This window comes from Dinoponera quadriceps, unplaced genomic scaffold, assembly GCF_001313825.1.
Source record: "Dinoponera quadriceps isolate SergipeBrazil2010 unplaced genomic scaffold, ASM131382v1 scaffold586, whole genome shotgun sequence".
NCBI classification, from domain to species: domain Eukaryota; kingdom Metazoa; phylum Arthropoda; class Insecta; order Hymenoptera; family Formicidae; genus Dinoponera; species Dinoponera quadriceps.
In genome coordinates this window covers 2,887,217-2,902,948 of record NW_014554764.1, presented here as the reverse complement: position 1 = coordinate 2,902,948, position 15,732 = coordinate 2,887,217, and the positions used below count along the sequence as shown (strand labels likewise).

At 43.9% G+C, this 15,732-nt stretch overlaps 1 protein-coding gene across 3 annotated transcripts in view; it reads right to left on the bottom strand.

Moving 5' to 3' along the window:
• Positions 1–15,732, bottom strand: part of LOC106741677 (obscurin-like) — a 142,289-nt gene that overhangs the window by 61,805 nt on the left and 64,752 nt on the right. For 2 of the 3 annotated variants that reach the window (XM_014613916.1, XM_014613918.1), the window contains exon 2: positions 3,082–3,162. The exons of the other annotated variant lie outside the window; for it this stretch is intronic. The gene's annotated coding sequence lies outside the window, so the exon portion shown is untranslated. The remainder of the gene's footprint in view (positions 1–3,081; positions 3,163–15,732) is intronic. 3 annotated transcript variants of the gene reach the window in all.

The following is a 15,732-nucleotide window of genomic DNA, read 5'->3' as shown; positions in this document are numbered from 1 at the left end:
TTTATCATTATAAAGATAGAAATTTGAGACATTATTGTGATTAAAATGGAAGTAAATTTTCATAAAAATGGAACCTATTCTGCTATCTTGATTCCTCCTATGTTATGGAATTAAAGGTTTAACATAGGGCTAAAATTTCAACTCGGAATAATAAGTCAGAAAGAACTAAAGAACATAAGAAGAACTTTCTCACATCTTCATCACATAATGTGTACTTTCTTAATGTATTATAGTAAACCTCGAGTTCAAGCCGAAATTGGGATTCGACCGATAATTGAGACCATTACCTTACGTCTCTCGCTCGATCGATTTAAATCATGATTACCCGCTAAAGCGCAGCACTCGGCGCCGAAATTATAATCCCGTTTCTCGCGAAAGCTTACAAACCTCCGAGCAGTATATCACGCGTTCACGGCTAATAGGAGGCCCCTAAGTTCGTTTCGCTAGAACGGAGTTTCCTGTGAGCGATTAGCGCAAAACGGAGCGTGGAATATTAATTGACATCAAAATGCCAGATTCGCTCGATTTAGCATCGACAAAATTTCACGCTCGCATAGGCACCCTCGCGAGTAGTGGTAGGCGACTTCCCTCCGCCGCCGCGGGTGTCGCTCCGAAACTAACGACGTTAATGGACGTTAAGCATAATGGAGGGCTAATTATAACGACGTACCGGGTTATATTTTTCCGTCATTTTAGCACGAGGATGCGGCGGTTACACGGCGCCATAAACTCACGACGTAAATGGCACACAACACGTTCGAGCTAAGCGCCGCCGCACCTGTGGACACACATCGTGTGGAGTAGCATGCGTTCTTCCTTCCTCTCCTTCTTTTTTATTTATCTTTAACCAGCGTCCGACAATTTTGATTTCGCCTTGCGTTGTTACGCGCACTTTTCCGTATATACCCCGCATTTTACCCGATCCGCAGCGTCAGAAATGCGACGCTCTCTTGGAAAGCGTCCAAACTTGCTCCGGTTAATTCCAATTTATAGTTCACCGCATAAAACCGTGTAAATATATGCGGGCTCTTAAGTCGAGGCGCGTCCTTCGCTCGGACGGAATTATCCATTTTATGGATAATTTGTATCCGTATACGCACGAGAGAGAGAGAGGGAGAGAAAGATGGAATCTCGCGTTTTCAATACGGCCGCGGGATTATTAATTTAACGATTATCCCTCCGCTGATATCGACGCGATGACAATGTCATGACGTGACGACACGGGTTAACGAGATCAGCGTTGTTATCCGCCGGCGCGATTCTAATCTTTTGCCGTTCGTGAAGCGCTCCGAAAACCTGTTGTATTCATGTCGGTGGTATATAAGGGACGAGTCCACAATGCAGCTCTTTAAACTCCGATCGGAGCGTTCGATGACACCATCGAAATGGCAATCGACGTCAGTAGAGCTGTCGCTCTACTTTTCGAGTGAAACTTTATTCCAAAAAATCTAGAGAGTATCATATCATTTTATTGGATAAACGACTGTTGAAAGCTATTTTTGTAATTCGACATAACAGGACTTTAGAAACGTCATGATAGGGAAAAAAAGGCAGAGGAATAGAGAAAGAAATAGAAAGATGTAGCGCGAGAAGATCGAGAGCACGCCTCTCTTGTGTCACCTGAATGGGTGTGGGGTTTAGGATTCGCATTTTGAGCACTCGGGAGCCTATTTACGGACAAGACTCTCGCAGTCGCAATTGACGAGAGCCACGAGGGACGATATGCAAGACCGATACGGCGACCCGGAACAACTATACGCGCATTAGCGGCGCCTGCAATTAAGGTAATGCTCGCGGATAATCGTCGATTGCGGCAGGAATTTTCGATTCGCTCGATGTCACTCACGTTCAGCCGCGGATAATCGCCGCGCTAAATCGTTTTCAACTTAATATTAAGTTAATAACGAGCCCGGATCGATTGTCGTAATCCAGACGAATGCACGCGCGATCGTGTAAACGGACGACGGTACGGGACGTGCCGCGTCCTAATTGAGTCGCATTACCGGATCGTGATTATTTTACGTAGTTCGTTCTGCGCAGATTGATACTGTGATAACGTTAAAATTATTGATTCGTTCACATAGCGCGTGTGTATATCGCGCGTTATTGAATATGTATAGACGCGTCTGCATTAATAGCGCGCGATTAATCAGGCCGTTTCCAGACGGATTACTTAATTGCGCGACAATTTCGCAAAGAGGGAAAAAGAGAAACGGGGGATGACGCGACCGACCGACATTATCGGTAATTCTATACGCTCCTCGCGGTATTAAGCGATATTAAGCGATATTAAAATTGCAGAAGAATGCAATTATCATCAGCGGCGATTAATCGCGGCCATTGCAGCGCCGGTATGCATGCGTTCCCTCCACGCATTAATCTAAGTAAACCGGCCGTGAAACATCTCTCGGTGTAGTTAACCGTCGTTGCGTGTCGATAATCGAAATGTTATGTTGAATAATTAGCGGCGGGTACTCAGGCGTAATCAATCAAGCGTCGGCCGATGTATAGATACGTGAATGACTGCGAACATGTAAATATTTATTTACACGCGAGGGTTCTACATTAACGTTGTAAGTACACGGTGCGTTAATAAAGTCAACAATTTGGATGATGACGCGGTCGCGACTGGACGGGGAACAGTCTTGATTAATTGCGATCGTCCCCGAGCGGAAGCGCGTGCGAAAAACGAATACATTTACTTCCGTCCGCGTATTTTGCGCATTTGCAAGTCGTAATGCGCTTGTTCCGCATCGTGAATTTTAACAGGATTCACCGATGTAACGAAGTTACTGTCGCGCCCTTCTTTATTATCCTGCGGTCCGTACGACAGCATTTTTATTCGGCGCTTCCGCCGCGGCAATTTGCGTCACTCCAAACGATAATTTGCGCACGGGAGGGGTAACTGATTAGCCACTTTCGCATTGATTACCGGGCCGGTACAAAATTTCGATCACGTAGCGCACATCTGTATGCGCCCACCGCGCATACGCGCATTAGCGAGCCGAAAATTTAGATGATACGCCGTGCGTAAATGTTACGGTGCGGTAAAAGCGAATGCTAATCGAGTACTTTACTCACTGCATGCGGTACACTGCGGTGCTTCCCGAAACGTCCTCCGATGGTGCACGACGGTGAAATGTGACACCTCATTCCATTTATCTGCAAAAACGAATTGCTAATTAGTTAGTACGAAGTTTCGTTGGAGAGCTTAAGTAAAGATATTCTATTTTAGCGTGCCGATGTAGTATCGTTGAAACGTTTACTAGAAAAAATGGTTCTTCGCACTATAAATCTCTCACTGTGATGATTACAGTCACAAATATTTTGTGCTCAGTGTAAAGCAAAGGTTAATATTCGAGGATTTATATGAAGCAGCATCATCTCTCTGAGAAAGAAAGAAATTATAAACTTAGTTAAAAAATAGTTGAGTCTTGATTCATCGGAGGGGAAACAATGTACGATATAAATCAACGTCACTCGTGCCCCAACCTTCAAGATCTTCTCGAGAAATAATATAATTGACAGGTGAAGTCTTCGTATATTCCCTTTGCGTCGGTGTGGTTGTACGAGCTGCTCTCGCCGTTTAAACCAAGATATCACGAAGGATGACATGCTTGACGCGACGCTGACGGCTCTCGTCGATCGTCTGGGAGCTGTATTTTGGACCATATTATACTTACCGGGAACTTGACCTTAACGCGAGGGAAGAGTAAAATTATTATAGAGAGTGGATATATGTACACATAATAAACGTTCGGTCCTTACCTTCACTGTTTTCCCACGAGGGGAAGAAAAGCGGAAAATTGGGTCTGCTCCCTCGAAACCCCGCGGCAAATTTCGCGGTTGTTACTAATCGAAGCCGTCTTCATTATTACACGAGTATTATCCTCTCGTTCTGCTTTAGCGCTGGCAAAATATTTGGTAACGAGGACTTAAACAGCGCGAAATTGGCGTGTGTAGTAGTAGTGGGCGGTCGGGTAGTTAAAACAGCCGTGCTTAGTGACTGCGTTAAGCTGAAAGCACCGTTTTCAGCAGCATCCATCTGGCTTCCGTGAACTCTAACCTGCCGTGTTGACGGAGAAGCGTAAACTTACTCCGATGGACTGCTTTTAGAGAGGCTCGAACACGCGAGCAGACGTCGAGTCGTAATCATCATTAGTTTCATTGTCGCAAATTTTTGGTATTATATCAGAGGGGGAGCGTATCTTACGTAGATTAGATTCGCTGGTATCGATTGTCACGCGATATCTCAATTGTCGCAACGCTCGTTTCGTTAAATTTGCAATTTAAAGGTGGTTTTGATTTCGTTGCGCGCGCAATTAAACGAAGCTTTGAATAACACGCGATGGAATACACACCGAGATCCTTCGGTAATTTTAGCCGGTATTCTTTGCGGTTATTCCCGACTACGCTTCTGTTTGCGCGATAAATAGAGCGATAATGGCGAACATTATTTTTCCCGTCGATGGATCGCACTCGGTCGGTCTCGTTATCTTCATTGAATTTTGCGCCCGCGGAGCTGCGACGAAAATTCTGAGGTATCTGTAAAATGTCATTTTTAATCCTCTTTACTTGTCATCGCGTTTGCGCGGGCGCGCGCGTAGAAAAAAGGCGATTTCGGTTCCGGACGATACAAAGCGAACCGGAAATCGAAATAGAGGAACATCCGTACGCGCGTCATGAAAAACAGGCCTCCTCGTGCGTTTCTGTCCGGCACAAAGCAAACGATAGCGCAAATAGAAAAGTGCGCAAAGACAAACAAAACCAGGGAGGCAAAGATGAGTGTTGTACAGTCCGCTGGTCAGAGGAGACCTGGCGTTCGCTTTGACGACGAGTTTTTCGTTCTGCTTACCGGCCATATGATCTTCGGACCGGTGACTCGGAAATAGCTTCCGCTATCAGGTCATTGGCGGAAAAAGCAATCAAAAATATACCGTACCCTACATATGTAGTTATAGTTACAAATATTGTTTCCTCGATGTAGTGTTTCAAAGTGGAGAGAGTTCGCTCTATATGAGCGAAAAATCGAATGACCTGTATTGTACTTTTCGAATTGAAATTTCGGGAAAAGGTCGTCGAAGACACGAGAGCGCGCCAAAATCGCACGGGAATGAAATATAATAAACTGCCTTGAGTAAGTTCAGTGTCTCCGCGACGACATTGACGACGACTTGAGGAGCGACTCGCAATATCGAGCGATTTCTGCCCCAGAAGGAATGAAAAGAAGTGCGTTGATCTGTAAGCGATTCAACATCTCGGGAAGCGGTGGAGTTAGTGGAAAAAAGGCGACCTATCATCCAAAATAGAACGTTTTCCGCGGCTCGAGTAAAATTGACGCGCCAACTTGGAAACTCCACAGCCGAGAGCCGTCTTTAAGAATTGATTGAAAAATCTCTCGTGTCGAACTGTATAAGCGAATTTCACGAACGGATGACTTGCGACGGATATATTTCTGCAAAGGCGGAAGGAAAAAAGGATCCGAGGTTTGCGAAATGTTCTCCTTTCCCGATATACACGTCCCGCGCGGAAAGTCGCTTTCTCCTTATTTTTCAACGTGATCTCGACGAGGCTAATTTCTCCGTTCGTGGCTTTTCGCGCGATGTTTTTCTCTTCGCCGCATATCATCGCACATCGCCAGGTATCACATATCGTTGTTCCCCTCGTTGCCGTTCGATATTCCCTCTGGCTTCCGGAGAACTCGGCGCAGATAATCAACGTAACACGATTTGTTTTTCCGTGCCGCACAGCCCAGCTCAGTCGATGTCTTTAGCGGAGATTTGAAAAAGCCCGTCGGAATTGAACGGAACGCGAGAAACCCGCGGAATAACGAGGGAATTGCATTAGGGGACGAGGAGGATTACTCGACTGTTCGCGATAAAAGTTGCAACCTCCGCTCGTAATTATCAATCATATTTTATTGCGTGTGTGTTCGTGTCTATCGTAACGACATTGGATTCAGGAAAACGATCGCGGTGAAGAGTATTGCGAGCTCTGTGTCGTATTGACAAAACGCACCGAAGATCGATTTTTTCAATCCTTGGGCTTCCTAAAGTATACATTGACAAGCGAACAAGTTAAATGGCCACACGAAGAAAAATAGTACAGAGAGACAGAAAAGTGTTGATGCTGCTGCAGCAAATAAATAAATACACAGGGTGTTACTTGAGTATATATATTCTCCGATCGTTCGCTCACTGCTTATAATTGTATATTACAAGAGTAAGTAAAATAACATAATAAATACATAGTGAGTCAGCACAACTACAGAAGACTACGATATTCTATAAACAGTCAATTAATTCAAATCTTTATTTTACTACGGATATTTTATTACCGTTTCTCCAATTTGTTCGTCACTTTGGACGTCAATGAACGGTCCTGCACAGATTCTTTGAATTACGATGAATCTAATTCCGCCGGTAAGTTTCGCTGTATTTCCTTGTTAGCCGGGAAACTATTAACGCGGTTACGAAACGTACCCCAATCTACCGTTGCTGGTAGGCAGTACATTCACGCGAGCATAAATAACGAGCATGCGACGGAAATGTAAAAGATTATCGCGCGATCGCGCGATACGAAAAATAGTTCATCACAAGTCGAAAATAGACATTGTTTATTATAAATTTGCCACAATATAGCGTCACGGGGGAAAGTTCAAACGGCGGTCAGTTGACCCCGCGCGCGCGCGATGTTCTCTCGCGGATTTTTCCTGTAATGAACATTTCGTTCCGCTACAGTTAAAATCTCATACCGCCGGCGACGGTGGTGGTGGAGGGCCAGGAGCTGTAGCTGTAATTAGCCACGCAACTATGCTTGTGAATATCCGACGACCGACACGCTTCCGCGGCTGCTCTACTTTCTCGTTTAATACAACAGGGTTTTTGCAGTATTTTCGCAGTCGGGCCGTTAGTTTTGATAACGCGTCGAAATCGGTAATTGGCAGAACACTCGACGAATTTTCCATAAATACGTTACGGCGAGAACACATAGCGTGATGTAATAGACAGACCAGACTTCCCTTTGCCTCTCACGAGAAAAAATCTTATCATTAAGCCTAACAGAAAAAGTCTACGACTTGATCATTATGCTTATAATGATTCGGATCGGAGCGAAGATCGGTCCTTCTTGCTCGCTAATATCGTGTTTTGCACCACTCAGGCACACACAGGAGATAATTGCGGAAAGATCCTCGCTCTCTCTCACACATATTCGGCCCTTTAGCGGAATCGCACCGTCCCGTTCCGCCGTCTGGAAAATCCAATCTCCGACATCAAACATTTACGAGTCGCGTCTCCCGCGTGCGCCGTCAGCTAATACACTAGATAGTGGGAGTAATAAAACAGTCAACATGCTTTTCAGACGCGAACGCGTGCTCTGATATAGCGTGTGTGTTACCTTGATACGCCGCGGCATCGTCGTGACTCGCGAGAAAGCAACGGCCTCCGCCATAGATCGTCATTATCTCGCGAAACGGTCGGCGAGAAAAAAGGGCAACGTCGAAAAAAAAAGTGAAAAAAGAGTGAGGAAGAGAGAGGAAAAACACAGCGTACCGTGCTCTTATAGCTGCGGGCTCACGCGCATATCTGCTTTGCAGGCGGCCGCACTGGATATGAAAAGTTACACACGTGCAGATAGGAAATGCCCGTAACAACTGCGAGCGGTGACGTAATCTATAGGAACGTCTACATTTTCAGTCTGTCTTCGTGGTGACATGTACGAAAGAGAGAGAAAGGAATATATATCTCGTAGGGGGTGGAGGGCGTTGAAAATAAAAACCTCGGCAGAATCGCTATTTTTGAGCCGGACGTATCATAACTGTCTCAAATGATTGATCTTTCAACCTGCCTACAATTTCCAGAGGGCGAACCGAGAGAAACGTCAGCTGTTTTGATAGCGATGTATCGATGGTCGAGCGGAAGTTATCTGAAATTGAAGGCCTTCGAATTGCCGGCGATGCTTCGACAAATTTTACTTCGGAGCAGAAATTCAATCGGCCGATTTAATTATCGCGATATAAACGAGGTCATTCTCATAGAGATAAGTGAAACGCGCGAACGTGCACGATATTCTTACGCAGTTTTCTCACGTAATTTCCTCACGTGATATGGAAGCCACCCGTGGAAGCGCGAATACGAGATAGATGATCGGGATTTTATTTAAAAATTCGCTACTTCATATTCCCGTAGACATATTGTTGTTACATCTCGCACTTACATTTATCACACCTTTGCGAAAGTTATTCTTAGAAGATAGGCGATTCGGTTTCTCGAGGCTGAGGAAAGATCGTTTTGTAAATACACTTTACGACTTCTCGTCCGAAGAGTTTTGGGCTTACATTGCACGCGCGAAAGCTCTTACGCTCGCGAAAGTGTTCGGAAGAGGGAGACGGTCACTTCACCAAACGAATTTTCTATTCCCGCGAAAGAAAATGGCCAGTTTCAACTTTTGAGGCGCGAGCCAACAAATTAGTTTGGGCTCCCGAGGTGGAATTGTTTCGAAGCGAAACAACCCGAGTCGAAATTTTGACGCTACTTTCACGCTCTTAATCTTAGAATATTAAGTGTATCTCCGACGTAGATATTTTTTACGAATCCCACTCTCTCCTCTGTTTCTTATTCCACTAATTTCCAATTGGTTTTTTTATTTTAGAAATATGTATGCAGAGACCCAAGTAGGAATTTGCTACCGGCAAGGTACCGGTACTCGATTCCAGTTCAGTACTGGGATGATAGAAATGAGCCAATATTAAGCCAGTATCGAAAATCAATACCACAACAGTATTGAGAAAAGTAGTAAGAATTTTCGATTATCAATATTGGGACAGTACCAACTTCCAGTAATAATAATTATTATTGAATAATTGTTAATATCACAACTATACTGTGGAAGGGACGGTCAGAACTATGGCCAGGATGTTTGTTTGTATTTACAGATGTACCAGGGTTAAAGTAGGAGTAAATTATATTGTTAGAATTAATATGCAACCTATTTTCCTATCTCTCACTGTGTTGTAAGATTAAAGGCACCATATAGAACTAAAATTTCGACTCGGGAGGAATCTTCGATTCGCAAGGCCCTTCGATCGGAATAGTGGGCAACCGTGCCGCGGCTATCCTCGTCGAATCGTTATTTATGTGCGTTCTAATAAAGAACGATCGGAATGCACGACAGAGGCGTGCCGGAATGTGCGGAATCTTTTGGTGCGGTACGAGACAAAAACCTGGAACGTGACGTCGGACGATATCGAACGGTAACGAGAAGAGCAAAAGAGCCGTGGCGACGCTGCTTTTCCGGTGCGAGCCATAATTTCTGTTGTCAACGAGGCACTCGATTCGAAGGGGCGAGTCAATAGGTGAAGGAGGGGGGAGGAGGAAAGCGGGTTAATTATTTTCTTCGGACTACTCCGAGCCGCCGCACCGGAAAGGATATAAATTCGCTTACGCGCCTTGTATTTCAGGATCTCTTGGTTCGGCGTAAAGTAAGAAAAACGAGTGCAGAGTAATTGGTAAGCTCGAGAAGATCAGGAACGGACCGATGGTTGCCTAGTTCGAAACGTTTCTCCGACCATCTCTTTATTGCCGCTGCTCGGTAGCACTCGGCAAAATTTAACTTTCCGCCGGCGGAAGTAATAAAAGCGAAGTAATTCTAAGCCCCTCATAGCCGCTTCATGTGAGGAATGTTACCTGCTAGAACGGTGAAATAATAGCAACACGCATTAAAAGGGGCAGAAAGGCTTAAACTCGTGAAAAGTCCGTAAAATTCAACTTGTTATTGCAAACACAAGGATTCATTAAATACAAAGTCCTTCTACAGATGCTAATTATGCTATATATTAATGTTTACTTTCCTAGCCAGCTCATATCTAACGATCTCAATTATCGGCTTTCCGATATCGTGGAAATCGTTCGCTTATTATGATATCACACATATCATTGTACTACTATTTTCGGATTAAAACCAAAAGAAGAGTTGAGGCTGAAAATGATGATAATTTTAACGGGATTCCTCTCAGCATGTATGGCAGAACATTAAAAAGCAAGAACATAATTGATATTTTCAGTTTCTCAATAGTATCGTTCCTTGCTGCTTTTCTAAATTATGAACGTTTCGAATACTGCGCGTTCAATCGACGTTTTGATATTAAATATTTCACGTATACAGAAATGCTAATATAGAATACATTAATAACGGAAACCCCGAAAACATTCACTTCCTCAAATATTTAATTCAAGACTCCGACGGTCTTTTCTATGGTACGTGTGTGTGTGTGTGTATATGTGTGACTGGAATCGGTGACGGTTCCATATCGCAAATATATTCACGAGACGCATTGTCCCAGCGGCACGAGAAGATTCGTTCGCAAACTGTCGACAACCGTATCCTCCTTTTTCCATATTTCTCTATGTATACCCTTTCTCAGTCTCTAACCTGGCCAGTTAAGTAGACAAACTGCAACATATTATTCTTTCGCGAGCATATAGGACGAGTCGTCACCACGTCATATTTTAAAGAATATCAAAGACCGCTTTAAATGTTATTTATAGATAACACTGCTCCGCGCTCGCAGAGTTCTTTCAAAATATATCCAGTTTCTCGGCGCATCTTGTGTGGTATAATCGCAAAAATACCAGTTAGAAAATAAATAACTACGTCAAGAAGTTCGATAATGGCATATGAAGAAAAACTTGTTACCGCCACAGCAAATTGTTAGTTACTATAATGACAACAAAAAGATCATTCATGAGGTTCGCGATGTTTGATTGTTAGACGACAACTCGTGACTCGGTTATCCTCCAACGGAATAATAAAGAGCGAAATTCGTATATGTTGCGTAAGCGTATACTCGCCAAAATATGTCATCCTCGATGCGTATGTACATTACGTAACATTACGTATCCACGTAAGTCTTCGACGTGTCTGGCACGATACCAACTCTTTGTTGCCCGTATAATTCGTATCTTCCGTCTCTCTCTCTCTCTCTCTCTCGCTGTCCTCCAGACAAGAAGGATGAGCTGCGATCTATTGATCGCGGAGTGGTACGTATCGACTGAAACGCGCGGACCTCACGGAGTGGCCGGCAGCTATCGCGCGCGAGGGAGTAGAGATGAGCGGCGGGAACGAAGTTTTCGTACATACGGCCGCTGATGAAATTTCATTTCGTGTTATTTTCACACCACCGGAGTTCCCGTTTAATTTCATATTAATTGTTGACTGATTAGAGGCGTGTTTGGATGTGCGTTTGTGCATATGTGTGGGAATTTATTGGGACGCGTCTGATTATTTGATTGTTATTTCATGTAAGCAATGTAAAGAGACATTCTGGAAGGAGTCTGTTAACATCATGCAATTTTCACGTGCGAAAGCACGAGTAAATCAGCTCGAAAACATGACGATTTCGCCACGAGTTCTGACATTATTCATTAGTTCCCTCCATAGTCAGGATTATGTTCGCCTTGGGCAGAGTTAAGTTCCAGACAGTTAACTGAATGTTCATGAATAATAAACATTTGGTCTTGCTCTCTAGCGTTTCCGCCCTCTCTCTCTCTCTCTCTCTTTCTCTTCACGTGTTCTTTCTTCCGTAATTACAGCTCGCAATTTCTCGGACGTGGTTAGAAATACTCGAGAAATCTGAAAGAGTTACCGGCCCCAATTCCATGAGGTGGATGAGAGAATCTCGAGAGTCACGATTTCTCATTTGATTCGACAGTGCGAAATCGAATCGAGGCGGCAGGAAAGGAGAAAACGCCTGGCGAATCGGATCGCCATAACCCAGGGAAGATTTTCGATCGTTCCGTTCGATTTTGCTCTTCTCTCGCGGCAGGTATCGGCAACTGTCGGGGTTTTATTGCCGGAATTAACCTGGTACTTCTCGATATGCTCATATATGGCTTCATATACGAGGATGCTTCCGCCGAAATTACCGCTGCGCGATCCAAACCGGCGAGGGGGCTAAATTTCATCCCGATGAACTTTGACCTGGCGCGCATTGATATCGGTCGACCCGACCGCGACAGCTGCTCTTTGCTCATTAGATCAACTAATTTGGCGGTATAAATGCTACATTGGTTCGCGACACAGTTGACTGCGGCGATCTGCCAGCACCATTGTGCGCCGATGATTTTCCGTTGTCTCGCAACATGTGTCTTCCCGGATGTTTTATCCCTACGAGAAAATGGCCGTTCGAATCTGTAATGAGAAACCGATAAAGATATTAATTTGTATTTTATCGGTCACCTTCGCAGACGTTGTACATCCGCTATATTGAAAAAAAATCTTTGGCGTTTGTAACTGTAATCACATAAACAAAAGAATTATAATCGGGAGAACCACTTTTCTAGTAATTTGCATCGGAAGAAAATATAGCTGAGATCAAAAATAACAATAATTTTAATAAGTTTTTTCACTCGGTGTACGCGTTATCTTATTGATTTTTCGTATATGCTTCCAGCGATACTAACGATATTTCACCGAGTTTTATCCTATATCAGGAGTATCCCGCTAATTCGTTCGCTATTAAAAGCGTACGTGTATCTCATGAAAAATTAATTAAAAATATGAGAGCAATTTCCCCATCGGTTTTCCATTCCGGCTAAACGTGCACGAGCGCGCGTTTCATAATTTGAAATAATAGTCTTTATTACTATCTATATCAAGATATGTAGCGTCCCATTCTTTCGGCGGGATGTGAGCCGTTATTCCTAATCGAAAGTCATCGTTAACCATTTAATTTGTTCCGCGTTTGTTCCTTAAAGCCAATCTCGACGCCGCAGCATGGTCGTGCGAAATCCTCCGGCTACATATGCCCTCCACTTCCTCTTCGCTGCAGCGTGTTCTCTCTGTGTGTGCTCTTTTTATCCTGTCGCTATCGCGGAGGTAACTAAGAGCGAGACAAATGCTGAAGGGTTGCTGCGAACTCTCTTTTCCTTTCACTATTGTAAACATACACACACATAGGGAAACACGGAACGAGGTTGAATCGCTGTTGTCTCCCGGCGAGTTCTGAGATTAAGAGCTTTCACCTTGATAGAACTGCTAGAAAATGGTTGACACAATGGCGGCTGTGTGTGTGGATGGAAAACTTTCGGCAAAGATATTTCTTCTACGACGCTGTCGGGGGGAGGAGGAAATGGGACGCGATCTGATACACGAGCGGATAGTGTCCTTCCAATAGCCGTCTGCCAAGAGAGACCCAGCAATGAAAAATAACTTGTAGCTTCAACGGATTTCTTTCAGCTTTATTAGATAAGATAGATCCGCTTTATTAGGCGGATCGCCACGCGAATCTGGATTTGACTGCGCGTCAATTTCCTATCGCTCTCATCGTCGTCACACCATACTTTGTGTCGAACTGCAAACTTTTCCTCTCTTTCACAGAACCACGAGTCAAGGCGACTTTTACCAAACTATTTTAAGCTAATTGATGATGAATTAATAAGAATTGCCAACACCAATTTCCAATTGTGTAACTTTTCGCTCAACGATTATTGGAAAGTTAATGATTTTTATTTGTGTCACATGGAGGAAACAAGTTCTGCAGGAAATTGTTTGTTAATATAGTGGCAACAAGAAAATATGTTACATGGAAAAAATAATTTTGTTGTCCGCATATCCAGCAAAGAGCAATTAATACTCTTAATAGTAACTGATAAATTTGCCAGCAAAATGTTTCTCCATGTGTATATGAAAATATACGTCTTAAACTCTTAACGTCTTAACTAATGCTACTTGATTTCTTTACAATAAGATAGAGTAGATAACATTTGACTGACAATTGAAAATGATCGATTAATCAATGTTCGGTGAAAATCACTCTCGGTATCCCCGCCATCAGTCAAGACGATCCTTCCTCACGAGAAGCTGACTCCGTCTGTTCACATCATTGTTCCCGTGGAATAACTGGGGAATGCGATACGTTTGTGTAATTTTCCGCATCGCATGCTTTCTCTCTTTCTCTTTCTCTCTGTTTCTCCTTATCTTGCTTTCATACTTCTCGCGAACGACTACGACAATAGAGGAAGAGTTCCTTCCCACTTTACACATGGTTATACACGCGATACTCCACGCCGAATTTTTCACAGAGATATAACGCACGTGAATTTCATGCTTGTGGGTCGTAAAACTCGTTAATTTTACCTTACTCTATGATACTATACTTTGTCAATCATCTTCGTGATGCGTACGTTAAGGTCTGTCAATAAATACGGGAAAAAAATTCAGAGCAATAATAAATTTTATGTTTTAATAAGTATACAAGGTGTTTTCTAAGTATACAGTGACGAAAATTATAATTATTTTTAGCCTTAACTATAAATAATAATAAAACTAAAAAAATAATCTCACATTCATATTGCTGGTATTATTTTTGGGTTGAAACAAGAAGAGGTAGTTGAAGCCGCAAATGACTATAATTTCAGTGAGATTTCCCTCAGTGCAAGTACCTGGGTAATTCCGAAAGATCCGGACACCCAAATCCGCGGGTATCGAAATACCCGGATTATACCGACGGCACCAAAATTAACTCCAACTTCCTGCAATTGCGCCGACCAATCGGAGAAAAGCAAAGAGTAGCGGAAAAGGGATAGCTATCTTTTACTTTTCTCTAATTGGTCGACGCAGTTTCCACACAAAAGTTGCCGAAAATTGGAGTTGATTTGATTCGTCGCTTATGATCGATTTACGAATGCGTTGTATGCAACGATTTTGCGTCATTTTCCATCCACGAACTGCATTAGCGGGTTGCGACCTATGTGGACGTATCTTTACATTTCCGTTTTGCACCGTTCGTTCGTGACTGTTCAATGTTCTTATATGCACATCAACTGTTCTATTTCACCTACCTCATTGTCTCTTGAAGATCAACATCTATATATACTACCTTCCTCTCTCTCTCTCGTTGCATTTTCTCATTTGCGCCTTCCATGCTTGTGCTTGCTTTACGGACGGATTGGCAGCTCCGACTGTTGCCGAGATTTGCATACGCCGTAGGGGATCGATGCGTTCACGCTCGCGGACGCTCTCCCTCCCCCGATCACGCGCGAATATTTTTCACCTCGCGTGCCGCTTCATTATGACAGGTAATGGAGTGGCCGAGAGGAGTCTAAGGACTGCCGCGTTTCTCCATTGTTTCCATTTAAATCCTAAACGGAAGTTACCGCTTTTATTTGGCTTCTTCTCTCGAAAAACGCACGCTCGCTCGTCGTTTCCGTTTTACGTAAGTACCCGCGTGGTGTTGTAACTTTATTCGCGCGTCGTCGTTAGCATCGCTTCGAAAGCAATTTCTGCGCCACGACCGGTTAATCGAATATTTAATCCTCCGACACTTTTTTTTTTCGTGAACGCATGCGTGAACGCGCGCGACGCCAATATACACGCGCGAGTGACGGCAAACTAAATGGGATTCCCGAGGGATACGTGGGAACTGATACGGTTTGAGAAAGATTACGTGGAAGACGTCGCCGCGAAATAAGCGCCATCCGTGGCCGTTGATCCGAGAAAATAATCCGCGCTGTCGTATCCCGAGGACAATGGATGTAGCGCAGGAGCGCTGAACCGAAATGGATATCCCGGCCGTTCGGGATCTCTCTCCGGGTCTCCCTCGCGTTTTTCATACGCGTTCTTGAGGACGCGTTTCTTCGCGAAGCAGCACCGAGCGAAATTGGAAGGCAGCTCTCGGGGAAACATAATCGTAGCCGTGAACGGCCGCTTTGCGGATAACACCGCAAGCTCGAT